We start from the raw sequence: 25,955 nt of genomic DNA, 5'->3' as shown, positions 1-25,955 counted from the left end.
AAAAATAATCAAAACTCTCATTTTTTAAAAAGAAAATCAGGTCATACTTCATCTCAATTTATATCTATACGAAATCGGAAAGATTAGATAGAAAATATAAAGAAAGAAACTGTAATCTGTAAACATGTTTTTCTTGCATGAATAAGTCTATAGAGGGGAAGTTTTTTTTCTTCACTATAGAGAACTTAGCACGAAAAAATCAAAATTTATGCTCATTCAACAAAAATAAAGTATTTAGAATTAGTAATTTATCTGTTGATATTTCATTATGTAAACTTTCATCATTTGCGAGCATAGCTTTAAAAGACATGATCAGAATTAATTTTTCGTTTAATATATATATATATATATATATATATTAAACGAAAAATTAATTCTGATCATGTCTTTTAAAGCTATGCTNTATATATATATATTACATTTACATTCTATTATAAAACGTACATAACCATAATTTTTTTGCCAAATATCGATCATAAGTATGCCTCTTTCAGCATAAATTTTGCAATTTTTGTTATTTTAGAATAGGCATTTGTAGAATTTTATTTGTAGAATATTTGCAGAAAAGTGTCCTGTTTAATTTGATTACAATAAAAAAGGAAAATGAAATGTATTTGTCTTTCAAAACAACATCAAGATTTAAAAATTTTTTTGAGTATATATTTTTATTATTTTTATTATACGTTTTATTCAAACGTAAGTAAAGAATTCTGCCTAGAGAAAAAAAATATGGTTAAAACTACCAAAATATTGTAAAATTTATAGCGCTTCTTGATCAATGAGTGCAATAAATAGCCATAATCTCGATAATTTTTACCAAAGTGCTTCATTAATGAATTTTGGTAAAACGACCGATAAAATATGGCTTCATAATATATGATTAGATTTGTTAAAAGTAGTAAAAGCTGCCAATTTTATCATGAGTTCCTTTTTCAAAAATAGGATTTGTAAAAGCAAAGCTTGATAGTAGAAGATAAAATCTGTAAAAGTGTTTTTCTTCCAAGCTTAGTTCTATTACTGGGAAGCAATTTTCAGAAACTAAATGTGGGAAAATATAGGAAAATATTAGCAAAAGTAAAAATAATCCGACGATTGGTTTATTATTTTGCACCCAACGTGAAATAAGTTTGTATTAAATCACATAAAGACATGACCAGAATTAAATGTAATACATTAAAACAGTAGAAATGTTTTCTTGAAAGCGCTTTTCTATAACTGGTTAATTTTGCTCGGAAATTTAGAGTAAAAAAATAGAAAATCAAGTAATGCATTGTATAAAAATGTAAGTAATTCAATGGTTAGTTTTTCAGTTAAGATTTCACCATGTAGAGAGGAGGCCGATTACATTTTCCAGGCTATTTATGAGGGAATCTTTCAACTTCAGATTGTACATGAAACAATACATAACTTATACAATACATTCAACTGATACACAAAACAATAAACTTTATTTTCATCTTTAGAAAAGCCATATAATTTTGCTTCTACTGCAATCAGAGCAGAAGCAACGAAAGTGAAAAAGGGAGAAAAAAAATATTTGCCCATAGTCCCATATTTGCCCATATATAATTTTTTAAGCTTATTATCTCGAAGCTTGTCTTCGCTTTATTTTCTATATTTCTGTAAGTGCTATCTTTGAATCTGTTAGTCTGATTTACTTAACAGTTTGCATAAATGTTCTTTACATATATGTCTAATAAATATACACCACACTAAATTATCTTGCTGTTATTTTTAGGCTAAATGAAATAAAATTTAAATAATAATAAAAATATTTATATTTTTAGACCAATTTAGTCAAATGCTTAACAGAGGTAAAAGCTGCAAATTATTTAAAAAATATTATGTCAAATGTATTGTCTATTCTTTAAGATAAATATTTGAACTCATTATAGAACAAAAAAAAACGAAATAAAGGTTTAAAATAAAATCGTGTTGTAATAAAAGTTTAAAAGTTTTAAATAGTAATAAGTAGTAATAATAGTTAAATAGTAGTAATAAAAGTTTTTCTTATATAGCTAAAAAAACGTTTTGAAATAACAGTGTTCTACACTCAATCTCTGTTTACGAAAGGAATGTCAGTAAGAAGAACTTAATCGTAAAAAATGTGATATTTTAAAGTTTTTCACCATCACACACACCTCTCAAAATCAAATATTTTCATTTATAACAGATAACATAATCATAGATTTGTTTGAAATTGTTTATTTTGTTTTTAGAATCTTAATGGAGGATTAAGTTTGGAAGCGGTCAAATATAAATAAAAGTTTACAGGTTTTGTTTTTAAATCAAAATTCCGGTAATTAGGTAGTTTCGAATATCACAAAAAATATGTTAAAGCATTTCTTTATTTCATGCTACACCTAGGTCAAAAAAATTTTAAATATTGAAGGAAATAACAACATAAGAACGTGATCTTTTAATAATTTTTGGTAAATATTGTCTCATTTTTTCAGTTATTGAAATTGTTTTATCTTTCAAGTTGTTTCTGAAGCATTGGGATTAATATATGCAAGTAATTAAAAACGGAAAGAAATTCTTTGTTGATACGCATATTTTATATCTTTTCCGAAAAATGCGCATCCGAATTCATTTAAAAACTAGTTTAGATCTTATATGTTTATGAAATTGTTTTGAATTAAGAAATGCATTCCATAGATATGTAAATAAATAGTATATAGTTTTTAAACTAATTTTATTATTTTATGAGAAAGAAAACAATCGAATAGAGGCATAACATCCTATTTCTATTTTGTATTTTTATTTAAAAAAATTATTTATAAGCATTTTGAAAACATGCTCACTATATTTCTAATGACTTTGAAATCTCTACAGTTTTTCCTTACACATAAAAAAAGTGAAATGTTTCAAAAAGTACCTCACCAATCACTTTAAAGACGTAAAAAATGCTTTTTCAGAAATTTTATTTTTTTATTTTATATGACGCAATGTCTTTTTTGAATGACATTTTAAATTTCGCTTTTGTCCTTCATATTTCATGTTTCTGAAAGGAGTCTCGGTTTCTAATTTCTCATTCTATATGTTATGAAACTGTATAAACAGGAAATTAGTAAAAAAAATATATAAAAAGAATATGCACATTTTTTTTTTACATAAATTTTTTTTCATTAAAGGTAGCATATATATAATAATAACAAATTATATAAATGATAATTTGTTATTATTTTTAAATTAAGATAATTAATGCGTAAAGGAAAAATCAACGAAACTGTGAGAAATGAACTGAATTTCGGCATTTTTCCTTATTCGTATATATTTAATTTGCATACACTAGTCATTGAATTTATTCACGAAGGGAGCATTTGAAATAGCTCAGAAAATTTTATAAATAAATCAATATTTTTAAAAAAATAAAAAATACCTATCATAAATCGAAAGTTTCGAAAACATTCTTTGTGTTATAAAAATAAAATAAAAAAATGAATAACGTCTGCATTAGCATCCGTAATATATCTTTAATATTAAGTAAGTTTATATCATCATTTACGAACAAGTTAGTTAGTGGAAAATTGAAGGAGTTTTATTCAAAATTAACTGTAAGAAATTTGGTCAAAATTGCAACAACTTTTATTTATATGTTGAATGAAACTGCTGATTTTAAAACCCGATATTTTTCATCCACGATATTTTTTTTACTTCGTCTTGCACAAAAAAGAATGTGTTCGCAACGGGATAAATTTACGATATTATTGTCCTGTAGAACTAATATTTTTTAAATAGTACCGAAAAACTAATATATCAGTTATTTATTACTTTAAATAAAAAATATATAACTGCGTTTTTGTTTCAATTTTTTGGATATTTTTGTGTTACACAACTATATTTAATTTATCTATGCTCATATTTTATTTAAATTTACAAAAAATGAAAAAAAAACTATGGAAACTATATGGTAAACATTTTGAAAAAAGTGGCACTGATGACAAAGTTTGCTGCTAAAAATATTTATTTATATATTTAAAATAAGCTTACACGTCTCTTCAAATATACACATATCGAAGAAAAAAACTCAAAGAAGATTAACATATAGAAAAACTTAAAACTTAACTTTGCTGGATTTTGTGAACTTGAGAAAACTAATCTTTTAATATTTTCTGAAAATGAAGAGATAAATTAGGTATAGTCTTAGAAGTATGCATTAAATATACACAGGAAATAATATGGAATGCATTATTCAGAATCAGGTCATAAATTTATTTATAATTATTTCTGGTATCAGGGTCAATAGTTAAAACTTTTAAATGACCATAGAAAACTTGAAAAAATAGGTTATTAAGCACCTTAAAAGGCAACTATAATTTTATATATGGTCAAACGTCCCAGAAGAATCATTATTATGTTTTAAAATTGTTTGTGAAAACAGCAAATTGGTTTACAGTGTTACGAAACTTCGTTAATAAAAAGCAATATTTCAGATAAAATGTTATAAAGTCAGTATTCTAAAACAGATAGATTCATCTTTGCATTATATATAGGTGGTACAATTAAAAGGTGATATTAATAAAAAAAAATATGTAGATGTTATGCAAAACCAGCAAAAAACACGTAAAAGCCAAAAGTTGGATGTTAAATTGCTCTCTATCAAGAAAAAACATCTAAAACGCTTAATTTAGTAAATATTTTTGAAACTCTTCCTTTTTCAGTTTCAACCTTTAAAACAAACGTTTCAAATCAAGATGTTTTGTTATGTCCCTTTCAAAAAATTGTCAAAGAAAAACAATTTTTACTTTTATTTTTGTCCTTATTGGCTTTATATTTCTGATACATATGAATTTTTTAACTAAATTAATACTTTTTAATAGATCTATGCTTTCAAAGAATATATAAGACTTGAAACAGTAGTTACAACCAGATTCCAGAGCCACATTTTATGCTGGTAAACATTTGAAATGTTTGTCTTAAAAACATACTGAAAAACGGGAAAAAATTTTGTTTACTGGTTTTAAATATCATTATTTAATGGAAAAAACAAAATCTACGTAAAACATTCTTATATAGTTTCCAGACATAAGCATATGATTATTTTTCAATGTATAAAGCTTAATAATGATTTCAATCAAAAATATCTCAGGAAAACTGTGGTAGCTCTATGCCAGTTAAACGATCAATTGCACCACCTTTTTCTAATTCATTAATACGTAAAATTTTCTTCTGTGTTTTATATTCTATTACCATGCACAATTTCTTAAAAGTTAAAGAGATGTTGAAATTATTTTTTATAAAAATAATAAATATTTGAAAAAAATAAAACACTAAATTCATTCAGGATTAAAAAGTGATTTTGGATCTCAATTATGATTTTTTTTCTTTTTTAAATCTATATAAATACTGAAGGAATAATTTATACAGGACCTGTTTTTTATCACTAATATAAATGAAATATATGTATATATATATATATTTANATATATATTTGTATATATATATATATATATATATTCCAGTTTGTTTACGACCTTCTTAAAAGTTTTTGAGAAGCAATTGAGGTTGTATAATGCTACAATGTGATCTTTATTGGAATGATCAGTTTAACTTCTTTGGATCAACAGCTTAAGAAGCTAGTGACTTTTCCTTTAAAAGCTGACAGTGAACCATTTGAGAATTTCTCAGGAGTTGCCAGGAAGATTCTAGTGGAAAACGCGACATACTTTATGATTTTTCCCAAAAGGCTTTGATACTTTTTTAAAATTTCTTTTTTCCTCACCTGAAAAATTAAAGAAAATGATAAGTAAAACACCAATAAGTACTCACAGAAAAAAGCATTTATGTGTTGCAAGATATGCTTTAATGAACTGCAAAAATGGTTACATTGCTCTGCCTAATATAGAATAGTGAAAGAAAATAATTATTATTTTTTATTTCATTAATGTCAATTATGTAATTCATTAGTGAGTTCGTTGATTAGTCTTTACGAGATTCTCGGATAAATTTCAGTAGTTACATTCGTAACATTCTATGGGGCCTAACTAGTATTGGCAAAGCATTAAGACTACAAAAACAAAGGCATATTTCCACAATATGATGAAAGAAGAAGGAGAATTATGAGGTCTAAAAAAGCTTCCTATTTTCAGGAAGTCATATAATTAGAAACAAACGAAATGTCAATGGAAACCTGCATTAAAAGATTTTTTCAGTATTTTATTGTAAGATAAAAACATAAACTTTAATCTTTGAATCCAATGTTTGGAATAATTTGCAATTAAAAAAAATTCTGTAGCTCAGCTACTACATACAGTAATAAAAGTGCTGCATTAAAAATTCTGTAAATGGTATGACCTAATAAAATGTCAACATTTCGCCAATGCCAAAAAGACCACCTGACTTTTCACTAAATTTAAAAAATCTGGTTTAGTTCGAGTTTCTTAAAATTATTAATAAAAATTTAGAGCTTTTAATAATGACCAACTTTGAAGATAACTTAAAACTCTTTGCTAAACTCTGATAGACCATTGACTGGCATTTGAGATTCAGTAATGTTGACTATAAAAAAACGGCATCAGGAGTTTTTAACCCAGAAGCAAATTTGAACATATTGGTTAAATTTCGGATCATATAGTGAGTTTTCGAATAAATACTTTATTTTTCTTTGTGCAGATCAGAAATTCGGGATTACGATCAGGAATATAAAATGAATGTTGCAAATTCAGATATTTTAGTCTTTATATAGCAGATCGTATATTATTAAAATATTATTTGGCAATAAAAAGTCTTCTCTAGATAATATTTTATCCTTTTATCTTAAAAAAACTTAAAAGTAATATTAGAACTTCTCCCCAATCATATATAGTATTTATTTTTTAATAGCTTAAAATTAGCAGTTCGTTTGATGCAAATTAAATAAATAAATTCCTTACTGATATTTTTTAATAATGAAAAAAGAAAGCAATGACACTTTAAAGCTAATAATTCAAATAAGATGATGGATGATGATATTTATCGAATCTTTCATAATTATTATAATCGTTTCCTTTAATTAGCTTTTAAATTTATTCATGTTAATGAAATCAATTTCTTAAAGATAAATAAATACTTGTGTTAATTTCAGATGGTCATTTCAAAGTTTGTTTGCCTTTGAAAGTAACATTCGTCTTAATACATTTTTTATTTATTATTTTAGGTTATGGAAAGTTCAAGAAGAATGATTTCTCTAAGTTCAAGAAAAGATCCTTAAAAATTAAACAACTAAAAGCTCTGAAGAATACATTTACACTATTACTTTTACTTAGTATGTATAGCTTTTGAAGTTAATTTTTATTGTATTAAGATGTTTGAAACATTTTTATGTATTTAAATTGGTCGAAATAAAATTAAAATTATGTTTGCTCTTAATTGATGATTTTCTGCCTTATTTATTTAAATTTTATCATAAAACAATTAATTCTTGATAAAAAATAAATAATATCGAATTTAAAATCAAATACATTAGAACAGTTAAAAAAATGCTCTATTTATGCGTTTTTTTGACCTTTTTTAATATCCGTTAAAATGTCTTTAAATTAAAAGGTCTGTTGTAAATAAGGTGAAAACTATATTTTTCGTAAAATTAAAAAATACTGTTAATAGAAATTTGTATGAACATTTAAAGTTATTACACTATAAGTAGATATTAATTTAAATTGTTTACAAAAAGATTATATACTTTGAAAAACGTGAAGCCTGTTAATTTCATCTTTACAAGTAAACCTTTTTGAATGTTTCTTCTAATATTTTTATTGATCTTTGGTTTTGTGGATTCCCAGCATTTATTATTAAGTTAATATTGCTTCAATCATATCTTGGTTTCATTCGATCTAAATATATTTTATTAAACAAAAGCATATATTAATGTTTCATAACTAACAAGTAATTATTAAGTTATCGGGGGAGGAGGAAGAGTGCAATATTCATAAAAGTAAAAGCAACCCAATCGAAAGAATTGTGAAAAATAATAAAGATTATTAAGTGTTTAAGCATATTTAATATAAAAATATTTGAAGCTAAAAAGAATTGTGATTATTGTGCCTAAATAAACTAAAATTAAGAAAAATTTACTCAAATGTGTTATGAGTTGAAGGTAAATTTTAGCTTTAAAAATGTTAGATTTTTAGAGCTAAAAATTATTGTTATTATTATTTTAAATTTCTAAATGAAAGCTGGGGATTTTTTTCCTTAATTTAAAACAAAATATTGTTAAAATGTAATTATGCCATAAAAAAAGATGATCTTTATCTAACATTATTTTGATAATTGAACTGGCGAAAGTCATATTTGACACGTGCCAAATATAAATTATATGTTCTTATTTATATTTTCATTGTCATTATAATTTATTGTTATGAAAATTAAAACATAATAATAACAAAAAATTAAAATTCTAGTTATCTAAAAAAAATCTAATATTTTAATCGTTATTGTTCAATGAAAAATACGTATATAAAATTAACCACTCATATTTAAAAATATCTTTACTAGAAAACAAAGTATAATTATTAAACAACAATGTATGTTCAATATATATATTTTTACTATTCAACAAACAATAAATAGTAACAATAAACATATAATTAATCATAATTCCTATTTTATTTAGTAAAATATCAAGTAAAGTCATTTCATCGATGATTTAGCTTTGGAAGAAAAGTATGAAAAATTAATAAAAGTGTTAAATATCTCAAAACTCTTCTTGATACGACATTTCAGGTGGCTATTACCCCAACAAAAATATATAATAGAATCTGTGTTTAAAACAAGATAGAAAATACTGTATAAACTGCTTACCAGTTCAGTTAGACATTAATTGACAAAAAACTATGTAAAATTGCAGCTGAGTGATTAAACATTCCTTATGCTAACTCCAATAGTCACGTATAATTACAATTATAACTAATTTTCACTCTTGTCACTCAATTTTCTTATAAATTATTATTTATTTTTAAAATAGAACATAAAATAAACTAATAAATAAAATTAAGCATTACTGCTCAATGTGAATCTATAATATTTTATATCATCTAAAACTCTATCACTATATTCATAGTTTTGTATTTTTATTACTAATATTTTGGTCTTTATTAACATTTTTTTAAGCAAATTTCATAGTATGCTACGAAACATACCCTATGTATTGAAGCTTTATTTCAAACATTTTAAACTATAATAAACAAACGATACATTTCTCATTATTCAAAAAATAACTAAGCCAGAATTAATATTTTAGTTTAAAAAGCGAAACTATTTCCAAGTTCAAATTAGGATAAGCTTAGAATTATCATATGATATAAGCCAGAAAGCACGGAATAAATTTTTAAAATGCTTTGAGGCTTCGTTCTCTTGCACGCATTATCATTTAAAGTTACAGAAGCTAAAATGAAACTGGCGCTAAAATAGCAAAGTATTTCCATCAAATATTAATGTTTCATCTGCTTTTCTAACCTATTAGTGGGACAGAAAGTTGCTCTATATTCTCTTGAGATGTCGGGTAATGATTGTTTATGGTTTAAGAAGCAAGCTTTTTCAAATAAAAAATCGATCCTGTTTGAGTTTAAATCTCTTTCGTGTGAATTCATTGCAGTTTAAATTATATAAATAAACAAGAAATTGAAGAGCCTTATAGTTAGTATTGAATGATTTTTTTGACTTTAAGTAATGAAAATTATTTCACATTAAAATAAATGAAGAAAATGTTAAATATTCGAATTTATATATTAATTTAAATTTCTATTAATATTATTTTCACAATTTGCACGCTAACACAAACATAATTTTCTATTAATTCTTAGAATCTACTTTATTTTATATTTTAGTTAACGAAAAAATTCAAATTTAATAAAAGCAAATATTATACATTAATTTCTATGCAAATAAAAAAAATAAAAATATTAGTTTTAGCTAAATTTAAAATGTTTATCAGAAAAAGAAAGAGTGCTATTTTTTTATTCGTTTACTCACTTCTGTCATATCATTTTAATAGAAAATGGTGAAATTTGTTTGCAGTTGTTATTAAGATCAATATATTTTCTAAAATTCAAGTAATCATTCAAGTGGATTACTTAAGATCATTTCCTTAATATCAATAAAATATATGCATTTTTAAGATTTTCATATTTTAAATGTTTTCATTTATCAATATTTTAGTGAATTTATTTATCTATTTAAGATTTTATACCTCCCTTGAAAGAGGAGAATCCAAGTGTATGCTTTCTATTAAAAATTAATGAGCAAATTAATTTTTTAACAACTATTCATACCCTTTTAATACTTGATATTTATCTTTAATTAAACTTCATTTCACTTTATTCTTTTTTTCGTCTATTTTGTTGTTAGAACTGGTTAAAGTATTTGAAAATTTTACTCACCCATTAACATCAAACTTGATCTAGAAATGATATCTGTATTAGATGTGTTGTATTTAAAATTGAATAATAATAGGATTCGATATTTATTAATATAATTTTTTAATTATATTTATTGCTGACATTTTACAATTACTTACAATTCCTGGAATTTTTAAGCCTAATAAATTATTTCATGCCAATAATTTAAAAATGATACTTGCGCATTAAAATGTATTTTACATAGATAACTATGAGATGAATGTAATTCGTGTGGTAATTATGGCAAAATGTTTGCCAATATATATATATTTATATATATATATATATATATATATATATTGTTCTTATAATAACTTTTACTTATTATAATATAAATTACTCAACTACTCAATAATCATCAAACTCAACTATTAGTTATAAAAACTCTAACTGTAAGTATTATATCAAAATGTTGTGAATAAGCAAAAGATATTTCCGATTTGTAAATCAGACAAACTCGTTATAAAAGACTTTAAGTCTTAAAGTTAGCTATTTTTTTGGTTATTAAAAAAAAAGAACATTGTCATTGTAAAAAAAACACATTTTTGTTAATAAATTGTTTTTTAGCAGTTCTGAACCGAAAAAATTGATTGGACTTGAATGCTTTAGATACAGCTAAGAAAATTCATTTATGAAAAAAATTAAAAAAATAAACTTTCTCAGTATACAATGTAGATATCATGTACGGTTGTATTGTCAGCAAAAGGCACTTTTTACTAAAAATCTAAAATAAAATGATCGAATAATACGAATAAATTTTTCTTTGGTTTTAGAAACTACTTTTATTGTAATATATTTTGAGTAATCACAGTGCATAGTTCTATAAAATATTTGATATGAAAAGCAATGTGCTTCAAAACATAAATATTTGATAACATGATCACAAAAATATTTTAAATGAGATTTGTTTAAATAATTATGAATAAAAAAATGTTAAAATCTATCATTTTTAACTATTTTTAATTAATATTAAGAAACTGCAGCTGTGATAAATTTGAGTGAAAAAAACTCTAGCTATTTTTTCTATATACATATTTTTTTAAAAAAAAATTCTTCTTAAAAAAATGCTCGTGTGACGACGAGATGGGATTATTTATTATCATAAATCTGCTTTTCTTCCGTTTACTATTTTTTCTTTTGCATTAAAAAATAATAAATTTATTTATAAAACAGAATATGTGTTAGTTTATTTTTCTTGTTTATTTCCTATGAACACATTTTTTTAAGATCTTGTTTATCAATTGTAGCATCAATTTCAATTTTATTTCATCACTTTTATCCTTTTTGAGTTTATAATTTTCTTTATTACTCCTTGTACAGTGTTATATTTTTAATTAATTTATTTTAAGCTTCTGTTGTGGAAAAAAACTATAAGGCTAGGATTTTTTACCACTTACTAAATGTTTCCATAAAAATTGCTTGACCAATCTCTGGGATTTTTATTGTCTATTGTAATTCCTATTCAATTGATTTAATGAGTTGACTTTTGAAGTAAAAATAACATAGCGATGGATGAAGGAAGCACGTGTTAAAAATCTTTGCCCATTTATTACCGTTATGAAAAATAATTGCTTGGATATGAATCATGCGTACATGAATGTAGAGCTGTAATATATTTCTATGTATCTGCGGTATGTTTCCGATTCTAAATATTAAATTTAAAAACTGGGGCTCTATCATCTCAACATCAGACTAAATAGGAATAGGGGAAGCTTTATCTATATGACATCACGTCTATTTTTCAAACTCAAAACTCCTACAACAGACACCTAAACCATAAAGATAGTGAATCTTAGTTTTGAAATGTGTGGGCATTAATTTTTCTTGAGAAAACGTTTATTACAATTTTATTTATGCAAATGTATTCCTCGAACTCAAAACTTCTTTCTTGTAAAGCAGGAATGTAGGCCGGCATAATGAGGCTCCCAAGCATCCTTCCTCCCAACGACTCATCCCGATCGGTAGGGATGCTCTTTCTTTCTCCTCTCGGATGCGGATCGGATGAAAGGGGGTGAGATGAGAAGGGGGTGAATGATTGGTGCACCCAAATGAAGGGTGGCTGGGTATAGAAAAGAAGGGGCGGTAGAATGAGATGAAGTTGATGGAAATGAAGTGCATTCATTGGAGGAGAGCTTGCATGTTTTGTGTAACAGGAGGAGCCCCAGGAGTAAGGTAAGGATTCTAAGAGGCTGAGCTTTGAGAAAAGGCAATTGGACTTGCGTCCAGCAATAGCATCCACCATTATAATGAGTATCGATTCTACCTTTCATAGTCATGCATTTTTTAAGAGCTTAGGGAAAGAATTTTGCTCTCGCAGCAGTTGTATGTTAAAGAGAAATTCCTTCTCATTATGCAGAAGGAGCCAACCCTTTTCGGTGATTTTTCTTTTGAATACTCTTCCCCATCTTCTCAGAGTAGAGCAGGAATCTAGATGATAATTCCTTTTATCTTAAAACAAATAGCATGTTTGTTGTACATAACAATTATACATGCTCTATGCATTCTAGAGAAAGCGTACAAATACGAAAAGAGAGTCTTATGCGAGGCATGCTGTTGTTATTTAAACATTCGAAATGTTAAGAACATTTTTTAATCCTAAATTATACGACGATGAAAACAATTTGAAAAGGAGCCGATTTAAATACATTTTATGTTTGTAATGCATTATTAATCAAGCGATGCGGATTAGAGATTATTATTTGCTAAGTTTTAAAACTGAAACAACTGTATAATTTACTTGTAATAAGTTCCTAATTATTAGAAGCGTGTTTGTTTGAAGGACATTTTTAAACATTTGTTTGCATAAAATAAATATTACATTTCTGACTAAAAAGTTATTTGACAAAGCTGAGGTTATAGATGAGAGGATTTGAGTAATGATTGCTATTCCCATTCTTTTAACTTCTATTTATAATAAACACTGATATTAAACTAGATGCATAAATTAATTTCACTAAACACCTATGGAAATAAAATAACAAATTAAATTTGCAGATGATAAATATATATAAATTCTTTACTCAGTTCTTAATTAAAATTAGAGCAACCAAAGCATTAACATAAAAATTTATTTGTGCAATAAAATTATGCACAGCTAATATAAACTACTCAATTGACATGATATTCACAAAGGAATGAATAAACACCATCCATAAGGAAATTAAATATGTGAATGCTGTCCGATTTTTACTCCCAGTGTCTAAAAATTATCTTTTATTCGTGCAATCTCCAATACATGCGATGGCCATGTAATTGAATTGGCTTTAAAAAATATGCAATATATATCATTTTTAAATAAAATGATTCTACAGCACTGATATATCAACCGACTCTATCTGGCAAATAGGGCTGTCTATGGGCTGAGAAGATTTATTAAATGTAGATTTCTTTCTAGAAAAACGAAGTCCTTAATCTACAAAACTCTTGTCCAGTCAGTATTAACATATGCTTCTGAAGCTTGGACAATGTCAAAACTGGAGGAATATTGTATCTATCTCAATATTTGAAAGAAAGATTTAGGGGAGTATACTTGGCGGTGTAAATGAAAACAATAACTGGAGAAGGAGATTTAATTTTGAACTGTACAAGATTTATAAACAACCTGAAATTATCAAATACATAAAAATAAATAGAATGAATAGGATAGCCCACGTGATTCGAATGAGTGATGACAATAAAATATAAAAGACACCTGCTTTTTAGACTCACTGGAACAAGAAAGCGGGGAAGGCAGCGGTTTAGTAGACTCAGTAGAGTCTGATTCTCTAGCAATTTATGAAAAGAATTGGAGATCAAAGATAAATCGGAAGTTGTCATGCAGAAATCTTCAGAGGAAGGAATTGGCTCATATTGGGCTATCTGGCTAACTATGATGATGATGATGATAGGCAAGTCAGTTTGCCGAAAAACACTCTCATCATTATCCACTAAATATCACAAAGATCAGAAAATATTTAAAAAGCGTCGAGAAAACGAATTATTAAACTTAAAAACTTATAATATTGATTTTAAGTTCAGTAAAATATAAATATTTGCCCTCATTAAAGATCAGAGGTTCTGGTTAGGGCATTTTTTATTACTTCTTTTTGATTTTGAATGTTTATACGTAGAAATTATAAATATGCCTAAATCTTCTATAACATAAATTTAAAAACCTGACAGAGTATAATAAAATTAATTTTCATTTTGTTTTTTCAGAAATCAAACCTTTGTTACCGTTTGTTGAACTTGAAATTATCAACGGCTATATATTCTTTCTTTCCCCTTTCTTTGGTTAAATTAAGATTATATTCTATACACACAAACTCTGAATAAAGTCTATGTAATATTTTAAAATTATATTAGGTCAAATCAAATTTGGAAGGAAAAAATTTATGAAAATCACGTAATAACATATAATAATAAAAATGATTTAAGAAAATTTATGAATTCACGTTTACAATAATTTAAAATTTTATATTACGATAACATATAAGTATGCAATATTTTAATGTTTACTAACATAATCATTTTCATTTCAGTATTTTTTGAACAAACGTGACAAATGCTTGAACAGTTACAGTAAAACTTTTATTTAAATGAACAAAAAGGCTGTTTCTGGGATATAGAAATAAAAATGAACATAGAGTAAACATGCAAAGAAACTTTTATTTATCAATATTATCAAATTAATATCAATTTATCAAAATAAATGTATAAATAAATGCGCAAATTTTAAGAGCAATAGCATAGCTTTTCCATATAAAAGAAAAACAATGAAACACAATATCGAGAATTTCAATAAGAATTAAAATTGCGTTTCATTGTGTTCAGCACCAAACTGGGAAATATATTACTTATTTTTTTCTCACATTGAGGAATCCTCGGAAATTTGAACAGGACCCCTTCTATAACAGAAAAGCGTGATAATGATCCGAAATTTCATATTTGACATTTCCAAATTTTCATAAAAACTTTCATAAAAACGCTTACAATCAGACGTTGGAAGGTACCAAATTGCTCGGACAAAGCTGCGGCTTTGATTTAACAAAGCTTTGAGCTAATGAATAAATATTTGCTAAAGGATAGTTGAAAGAAAACTTATGAAGTTGTGAAAAGTAGATATTATTTTTCAAAGAGTTAATTATTAAATCAAAATCTAACAACTTAACTGATCAATTTGATTGGTATTTCTGGGTATTCAAACATATATTTTTTTTTGTTCAAAAGTACCTCATCACATTTACTTCAGCTCTATGAAGAACAATTCTATTCAATAAAATGTCTGTAACAATTAAAAACTAGAGATTAGGCAGAATTTAGTTAAATATTCATCAAAAAATTAAAACACTAAAGAATAAATTTAAAAAAATTTCAATGCCCTCCTGGAGAATGACCTTACATCATATAGGCATCTGAAGGGCATATTTGTTGGCCCCTCTTTCAGAGGAACCATATTAGGTGGCCCAACGTTGCTCCCACAGAAATGATAAATAGTTCAGAGCATGAAAAAACATCCATTCCTTGACCGGGATTTGAACCAAGAACCTTTCTGATGCAAGGCCAGTTGCCTGACCCCTACACAGGTCGGTCGGCTAGTAAATTTAAGTAGTAAGCTTAGATTCTTAAATTCGATAGTTTAAAAAAACTAACCTTGCTTAGACTGCAGTATTCAAAAAATGAACTAACGTGACTTTACCTACCTGAAGCTTTTGAGGAACAATTATGAGCTTATACCTGTATCAAAATTTTTAATTATTAAATTAGCTAAAAAATTCTATTATTAAAATTCCATTTCATTTATTTTAATCTTTCCCTCGATTCACAGCTTTATATAAAATTTGCACTTACCTTATATTTGGTTTTTAAACAGTTTGATATTTTCCCACATTTCCACAGCTTAACTTAAAAACTTCGAACAATTATATACCAGAACATTTCAAAGATGTCAAAGTTAGATTAGAATCAGCATTAAAAAAATAAACAAGTACGACAATTTTTCTATTAATAGTAACATAACATAGAAAGTTGTAAAAATACTATAGTTCATTAATCCTTATACATATTATTTGAAGAGAATTAAATAATAAAAACAATTAAAAATTATTGGAATGATACGAAGAACAAAAAAAATCTACCTTGATTCACAGTGTTGCATATTAAATTGAAAAACATTAAAAACACATTTTTTTAAAGAATTAAAATATTATGAACTCATTATTCTCAATATCATAATGAATTTTCAGAAATAAAAACATTATGTCAAGTGAAGAAATCGTTAATACATGTAACCATTCTCAATGCGAACTAAAAAAAGTACACAACTCAATTAAAGATTTAAAAAATGATTCCGTTATTTTTTTATCCAGTTCAGAACTTCAAAATTTTATTTTATTTTCCTCTGAAACCATAAAGCAATGTTTAAAATATCAAATAAAATATAATTAGAAAAGTAATCAGTTGTGTTATGCTGAAGACTATTAATAATAATAATACATTATATTCAATAATTCTGAATAAAGATGCATTTCTTTGACAGATTTAAATTTTTCAAACTCAAAATATTCCTCAATCAGAAAAATATGGTTCCAATAGTTTGGTCAGAACAGCAGTTGAAAGTTTCAACTCGTAATTAGTAATGCAAATTTTTTGCTTACTTTGCCACAGGTTTTGAAAGTTTGTAGATCACAAAGAACGTAAAACTCGTTCATCCGAATAAAATGTTACAAAAAAATTTTTTTTTTCCAATTAACTTTATTGATGGTCAAATTTCTTTTCTTAAATTCAAGATGAGCACATTTTTAAAATATTTTAATTTGCATTATCTTAAACAAAAAATTCTAAAATTGAAAGGAATCGGTTAAAGATTACTTGAGAAATAAAAGTTATAAAAAAGAAAATATATAACTCGTTTGAGATAATAAAAAACACAGAAAGGGAAATTAAAATTAAGGTGTAAATTGAGACTCTATTTTCCTTATATGTGACTACAAGAAAAATGAACTTTCTAAAGCAATATACCAAAATAAAAAACTTTCTAAGCCTTACACGACAGGAAAATTTCAGATTTGAACCATGTTTTAAAACACATTAAATGCTTCAAAACTAATATTATATTTCACTACTATACATGTTATTTCTAAGATATCAAACACGTTCTTCCCATGGGTTTCGGTTTCTTCGACTCATTTAAATCCATTTCTAATTTCTCTGATTGGACTAGAAACCATGAAGCATGAAATTGCTCTTAACTCCAAAGAGGGAAGTCGTTGAACATTGAAGAAGTCATATCACGAAATGATTAGACCTTCTCAAAGAACACGAACTTAGTCAAGACTCATTGCTTGTAAAGTATCTGTAGGTTACTTAGATGAGAAAGTTTAAATCGAAAAATGACCATGTCATTTCGTTTAAGTGCATCTTAAATTAAAATAATAGTACATAATATACAACATTATATTAATATTAATTATACAACAGTATATTAATATTAATTATAATTATTATTAATTACTGTATATTAATTCGTAAAATGTGATGAAAGTACTACTATCTGTAATTTAATAGCAATAAGTGCGTCATTTGAATGATATTTTTAAATTTGTTTCATCAATGCTTTGAAAAATGAGTAATGAGGCTTAAAAAGGTTTATATAAAGTATTTCCATGACACTAAATATTTTTGACGTAGTTTACTCATCCATTTCTTTTTTAAATAAAACTTTATCCCATAATTACATTATTGGTTTTCTCATAATCGAGCAGTGTTCAATAGATGCTTAATAGCAGTTAAGATTGATTGCTATGATTTTAATTTGGATTCATCATACTAAAATAAGTGGAATAATTTCCAATACCTTTAATTCTCTAAGACATTGTTTCATTAATTTGTAAATCACAAATGATGAGAAAAAAAGACATTATTAATAAAATCTTTTGCTCCGAATTTGAATATATGAATGAAATATATTATTTTCATTATATAATTTTCGTTAGATTATTTTCAATATAGTATATGTTTAATATCTTGTTTTCAACATGTAATGTAAATAATGTTCAATATATTTTGTTCAATATACTGTGCTCAATATATTATGTTCTACATATTCATAGATAAAATTTTTCAACTCAGCTAATAATAACACTTATTCTTGCTGCATTCTGAGCTTTTTATGTGATTTTTAAGTAGCATGAAAACAAATAAGCAATTAATAAGACTTGGAAGATTGCTAATTATTTATTTACAAATCAATAAATGCTCACACGATTTCCTGCCCTTAATTTATCAATACCAATATATTTTTTAAAAAAATAAATCTAAAAGCTTTTTCAGAAATATTTTTAAAAACATATTACCTAAATATTTACTTTTTAAGCTCTAATGAACTGTATCATTCGTCATTTTCGATGAAGATATGCTCCTTGAATTTCTAAAAGAATTTAAATAAGTTACACAGAAAGGAAATTAAATTAAAGACAGTAAAAGCTGCTTATAGATCAAGTAAATTGATAAAAAATACGTATATTAGACCAGAAATAAAAAAATAAAAAAATTAGTAAAATGCAAAAGATATTCACTAAAAAAAGATTTAAAAAATGCTCCTTCAAGTGTCTCTCTCTTCCCTCACTCTTTAGTTTTACTAATAATTTGTTTTTAGCTTATTTTCGCCTTAAACACATTTTATAACGTTCATACTTATATCAAAAATATTATGATATAAAGATCGATTAAATTTCATCATATAATATTATTATTTAGTAAGAATGCATGATTAAAAAAAATATAAAAAATGAAATATTTTTGTTGGTTTAGTGTATCATTGTATTAATACATATATATTTCAAGTAATTCTTTCTTAAAAAGAAAATTTTCTTCCGAAAGAGATCTTTCACAAAATGAAATATGTTTTTTAAAGAAATATTTTAATCTTTACACATCATAATTGAAAATTGGTTTAAAGAATTAAATAAATAAGAAAACGTTTATCATGAATTTGAAAAAAAAATACGGTTTTCAGCACAGCATTAAAAATTATATTTGTAATACATAATGTTATTAATAATAAAACACGCATTATTATTGTTATTGCAATAAAACGAAATTATTTCAGTTAAAGTTTATGTATGCACGAAACATATCTCACGCTTTAATAGAAAATATTCCAATGTGCATTCTTTTCGATTAAAAAGAAAATGTTGCTCAAGATTCGTAATGTAATTTCTTCACCTTACCATCAATATCCTCCAATAATTTTAATAGAAGGTTCTTCGCACTCTTTCATATTGTAATTTTTGAAGAAGGCAGATACGAAAGCATTGCATAAATACCAAGAGAATTCTTAATGAGAAGTTGGCAGGAACTTTATTTGCTCAAGAAGTGATGCTTAAGAAGGCAACTGATCGGCATAATTTCGTGTAAAAATAGACTGCAAGATTCTACCTTCAAGAAACATCTAACTATTCTTCAAAGAGTTATTAAAAATTTGCTATCGAAAAGTTTTCTTGACATGTTAGCCTTTAGATACAACGATGGATGGTTTAAAACCTGCCTTACCTGATCATCACAACTTAATTTTAAAGAGATGTTACGAAGAACTGTCACTTTAAGTTGTCATGAAGAAAACTATTTTATTGATGTTTAAAGTTTCATCTCGTATCTGTTTAACAAGTTTAAAACTTAATACTTGTTTATGTGTGTATTAGAATTAATATTATGTCATATCAAATAGTTTCAGAAAGAATTACCTTTTTTTAATCTAATGAAAAGACAATTTAAACTCATTATCGTTTCATTGCCATAGCATTGCCAACGTCTAACTGTTATTTTGAGTCATGAAAGTTTAAATATTGAAAAGTTTTATTCACATGATCGGATTTTTATTCTGTGGTGTACAGCTTAATTACCTCATCTGATAATCAATACTGAATTTTAAGCTGATCAAATGGTGTGTTGTCACTTTTATACGTCTTGAAAAAAATTACTTTTGTTTTCTGATACTTGTATTCTATTTTAGTATTGATTGCATCATCTGTTTATCAAGTTTATAAATTAATACCAGTACTTATTTAGGAATCAGAAATAACATTACATTGCATAAAATTGTTTATTGAACAACGAACTTTGTACTTATATAATGCATTGAAAAGAAAATTTAAAATTTCATTTTTGTTTGATTACCATAATGTTGGTAATATGTTGATAATATCTATTCTTTAAAGATTTATGAAAATCGTGAAAATTTTATTGACATGATAGCCTTTACATTATGTTATACAATGTATGGAGTAAGACTTGCCTTCCCTGATCATGTTAACCTAATTATAAGATTAGGTTGTAATGATCAGGGAAGAGATCAGAGATGGTTTTACTTTTTATTTTTAAACAGATTAATAGATACCAAAAATCAAAGCAGAAATTTTAATCTAAAGACGAATTTAAAATAAAATATTGTAAATATCTATATTTCAAATATTATCCACTTATACTTTTTATTGTTTGAGACATAATATTTAAAATCTCAAAAATAATTACTATAGAGAAAAAAAACGCATTCGAAGCATCAGTATTAACTGAAGTTCAATGTTAGAAATACTGTTTCACATAAAAGCATACTTTTTTTGTATAATATTTTAAGGAGTGTGTTAATCATATTATTATTTCAATATCAAAGCAAATCCCGAATATTTTAAATTTTTTCTGCAACATATCCGGTAATATCATGCGTTTATTTCCATGCCATATCCAATATCAAATAGTATCTGAGTTAATTGGATATCTGGGTTATAAATTATATTTATATAGTGAAGTGCAAAGACAATTTTTTTTCGATTAGCAATTAGTATATTTTCTGTTGGCATTAAACCCAAGCTTTTTTTAACCTTACAATTAAACATTAAGAGATATTTTTAAAATTTTTTAATCCTCAAGTTGAGTATTTAAAAAAATGAAATGAAAAGAAAACAATTGAACAGGTTATGCTCAGCAGCAAATATAGAAAATTGAGGTTTTCAACCAACATATCATAAAACTGGTTATCAATGAAAAAATATATTAACTGATTTGTAATGTTTCTGTCCATTCAAAAGCTTTTTTTTTTCGTTTTGTAAATTTAATCGGCATCTTGGCATTCCCCTTGTGTTATTCAGCTTAGAAAATACTTACAATACAATTGACGAGAAAAAAACACGCATTTGCAGAACTGTAACTTTTTATAGTTTATAAGGTAAAGGAAAATATGTAAAACTTTTTCTAATTTGCAATATGGTAAAAAAAAATTATCTAAAAAATGTCTTAGAAAATCTCTTATTTATTTTTCTCACATTAAAGGTCGCAAATAAATCATGCAGGGTAGAGGGGGGCACATGTGAAATTGTTTTTTTATTTCTTCAATTTTCAAAAAATATCATCAATTTCTCACAGTAAAGAACTCCATATGTTTAAATAGTCTTTTTTTTGACTTATGGAATTTTTTGAGATTTTTCAATAAAATATTTCCTTACTTTATGATATTTTAGAAAAATGACTGGGGCACATATGAACATATGAACATATGATGTCTGGGGCACATATGAACAAGAATAAAAACACAAAGCTATCATCATATTTCAAAGAAAAAAAATCTTTAATATAACAGATATAGATACACATTATACTGAAGGGCATGTATACTATGTGAATTTAAATTGTACAACAGTACTGTCAGTAAGAAAAGAAATTTTCCGCTGTACAATAATTTTTCTGCAGTTGGGTTTTTCGCAACTTCATGCCATGTTCACATGTTCCCCCCTCTCCCCTATCAGAACAATTCTGACCGTGATATAAAATTACTAATCTGATAGTGATGGAAAATTTTAAGAAGAATTTTTTCTAAAAATGAAAAAAAAAAAAAAACCATCTAAATAAAATAATCTTTCAAATTTTTCAGGAAGAATATGAAAAAAATTACGGCATAAAACATTATTTTATTTTTCTGAATTCATCTTATTATATTTGCCCATTTTTGATCAGTTAGGAAACAAGCATTGTATAAATAAATTTAAAAAAAACAAACTTTTCTTTAAGTTGAACTAAAAAAATAAATAATCCTGAAAAAAAATTCTTTTTTTAATTGCGAGTTGTTACATTTGTCTTAATACTTATATGTTCGTTCATAATGACTTTTTTTATACTTTCTTCATTATGTAAACAGCGAAAACAGATCACCCTGTACTTCTTACGTTAACTGCCTTGTTTTTTCAGAGAAACCGTACTCTACTTTTATCAAAATCACATTTTATGCATTAGCAAATTAATGCTTTTTATGTATAGTTTGTAATGCTAATTTTTAAAGCATAAAAATTTAGTTCAAAAGAATTTTGAAATTTCAATGAACAAAATGAAAATAACAGAGAAAACAATTTAATTTTTACAGATTTTATGTGCAAATACATTCATGTATTTCTTCACCTTTTCTTAAATTTCTGTATCCGTAGCCAGAAAATATGCTCTAACAAACACAAAAAATGTCCTTACAAAAGCATATCCGAATTTAAATTCATTGTTCAATTTTTTGTTACACTTCGTTAAATTTTATTATTATTATTTTGCCAATATTAAATCATATATTTTTGATCTTTGTAATATTCTAGATGAGATCTTTTAAAAAAAGTGAATTTTTAGCATGAACCAATCTTTTGAACTTTTTTGGCGAAAGGAAGTCTTGTGCTTATAAAAAAGAAAGAGAATTAAAAGAAACTATCTAACGTGCATGTGTAAATTATTATGAATTGTAAATTGAAATTTGGTTTTATTAAAAATAATTCCAAAAAATAGTTCCTAAAGTGACTATTTTAAAACTTTTTGGATGACACAAATATGAAAGACAGTATTTAGATGCTGTTAAAGAGGAAGTTTAAAAAGTTATGTTTGTTTAGGTTCCAAAAGACGCTTTTGAGATACCCTTCTTAATATCAGCCTCTAATTTCTTGCTGGTTCTGTAGAGAACTAGTTAAAATGCATGATGTTTCAGCAATTTAAACTACCAAATACAAACATTTGCTTCGATGACTTTAAATGGTTTTTATTAAGTGCAAGTGAACATGTTTTTCTTGCGTAGGAGCTTTCACTATCTAATCCTTCAACCAGTGCATTGTCCTTTCTTCACAATTCATGTTCAAAGGCATATGAATTAAATAATTCAAGTTAATTTATTTGATAGCAAAATCCCTTAAACCGTGCTCAATTGATTATAAATTCTGATTTAACAAGTTTCAATATAAGTATATTAATATTTTAAACACGTTTTACTAATCAATAGTTCCCCAAAAAGAGATTAATAGAATTTATTTCAAAATACGTAATTACTTAGAACATGTTAAAATAGATAATTAGACGTAGCTTGACTTCTTTCTCGTTAATTCAAGCTGAAGGCATAATATCTAAAAATTTCTCTTCCTGGATTCTATATATATCGAGTGAACGTCAAAATGATGTGCATCAGAGTAACTTACGAAATGGGTGGAAAGTTAAGATAAGCGCTAAATAACGATGCCCATAAGTTTCCAAACTTCCTTCAAAAAAGAAAAGCGAACTGCTTTCAGATGGGCTACCCAACATAGAACAAGAAGAAACTTGGCAAAATCATTAATTGTCAGTGAAAAATAGCTACTCTCCCTGTAGCAATCGATGTAGCTATAGCTGAAGGGTTGCTACTTGAAGGGAGGGAAAGAAGTATAACGAAATGGTCAGGGGAATAGTTTGTGGCCAGTTTTGATGACGGACGTTTCGCTGGTCATATTAGGGGTAGGGGACAGCGCTTGCGCCCAGTTGCCCAAGAGAGGAGGGAATTTTTCTTCGTCTTGGAACAAAGTTAGTATAGGATCGATGGTATGGCAAAATGCCAAACAAGGGAGGCCGGATGGGGGTTCTGGCTAGAATAAGAGCCCCATGAAGAAAAATGGCGGAGAGAAAATTCATTAAGGTCCCTAGCGTCAAGATGATAAACAGAAAAGTTCATTTAAGTGTTAAAGTTTGATGGAGTTGGAAAGTTTTCGCTTCAAACTAATAGTTTTAAGCCGCTTCGATGCATTCGACTGATTTACAGTCAGAAGCTCGGAGCTGCATTTTTGAGATGCTTTTCTGAAGAAGTTTTGATCGCGTGTTGTGGGTAATTAAAAAAAGATTCCAGCCTTACAGGTGGCAGTTAAACGGAATTATCCAGAAGGGGATATCTTTATGGCCTGTAATTTAACAAGCAAAGTTTCTCTTAGCTTTCAAATCACCATCGTTTGTTCTGCTATGTGTTTTTTTTCTTCTTTTCGATTCCTTACAAATGAAGTTATTCTTCGCGACAGAAAATCACTTCTTAATTGATTAAGGAAATTTTTATTTTGAGTATTTTAAAATTTCGTGTGCAAAATTATTTTAATTAATGCATTTAACCGTTTGTACAAATATATCGTAAAAAAATTTATTTAATCTTTTTTCGTTTTTGGAGTCATGATTTCTTTTGAATCATTTAATTTTTTGTCTTTTTTTTTTTTTTTTTGAATCCACAGATTGTTTGTAAAGACTTACGTCATGAAAGTGTATTTTAATAACAAGAAGAAGAAAAAAACATTTAAGCAAAAAAATTCAAGAAAAAAATTGATGCCTCAAAGAAATAACAAACAATCAACAAAGAAATAAAGAAATAAAATGCACTGCATTTTTTAATTATTATTAAATTATAAGTTTGGTCAATGTTTCATTATTTTTTATTTGTTATTATTATCATTTTGATTACTATTATTATTTATTTCAAAACATTTATTATTTAGTTTAAATATAAAGTGTTCATTATAACAAACAACATTATTTAGTTGTAAGTCTTAGTATAGTAGTAGTAGTAGTAATTAGTATGAGTATAGTAGCAGTAGTAATTAGTAGTGACTTCTCTGAATTATTTCTATAATTTGACTGAAAATCTGTATTTATCTTAAAGTATATTTTAAGACATCCAAAGTAACCTTAAAATATCCTAGCAATGGTAGATGAAGCAAATAATGTGTTTTAAATTTAGCTTAATAACTAAGTCTGTTTTATAATTTTTTAACATCAATTTATTTTACTAAAAAAAAAGAGGTATTTACTTATTATTTTTTTTTAATATTTCAGGTATTTCAACATGAAAATCAAGAGGTTATAATGTGGCACGACTGAAATCAAACAAAATGTTTATAAAGGTTTATTGAACAGATTTATTGAGAATATTGATTTAATTTTTAAAAATATGTAACGAAATGTGCTCGTTTTTACATTTTGCTATTAATTATTTTTGATTATTGTTAGTAGTTATTGTAAGTAGTTATTGTAATTATTAGACGTTATAAAATGTATCATATCATAATCTTTTTTGAAATAAATTTCTCATTTCTGCTGCCTTTCCTTCCTGCTCTGTTCATTTTTTCAGAAAATAGATTTTATTATGAGAAAATTTTGACTATATAAAAATAGATAAAATGACTTTCGAGAAACAATTGTAATTTTTAAGTTTAAAAAATTGCTCAACCCCACGTGTTATTGGGACGTAACGTCAGCTGTCTACAGTTTCAGATTTCACGATTTCCTTAAATGTGAAAAAAATTG

At 25.8% G+C, this 25,955-nt stretch overlaps 1 long non-coding RNA gene across 1 annotated transcript; it reads left to right on the top strand.

Moving 5' to 3' along the window:
* The first annotated feature begins 7,132 nt into the window (after nt 1-7,132).
* LOC139427143 (uncharacterized) lies at nt 7,133-25,754 on the top strand. The gene is made up of 2 exons (XR_011638302.1): nt 7,133-7,246; nt 25,485-25,754. It is a non-coding gene; the product is annotated as an uncharacterized lncRNA (long non-coding RNA).
* Nucleotides 25,755-25,955: the final 201 nt, after the last annotated feature.

The sequence above is a fragment of the Parasteatoda tepidariorum genome, chromosome X1 (genome assembly GCF_043381705.1).
Source record: "Parasteatoda tepidariorum isolate YZ-2023 chromosome X1, CAS_Ptep_4.0, whole genome shotgun sequence".
Taxonomy (NCBI): Eukaryota; Metazoa; Arthropoda; class Arachnida; order Araneae; family Theridiidae; genus Parasteatoda; species Parasteatoda tepidariorum.
Note: the sequence above shows the minus strand (reverse complement) of the source record. Positions and strands in the feature narration are given on the sequence as shown.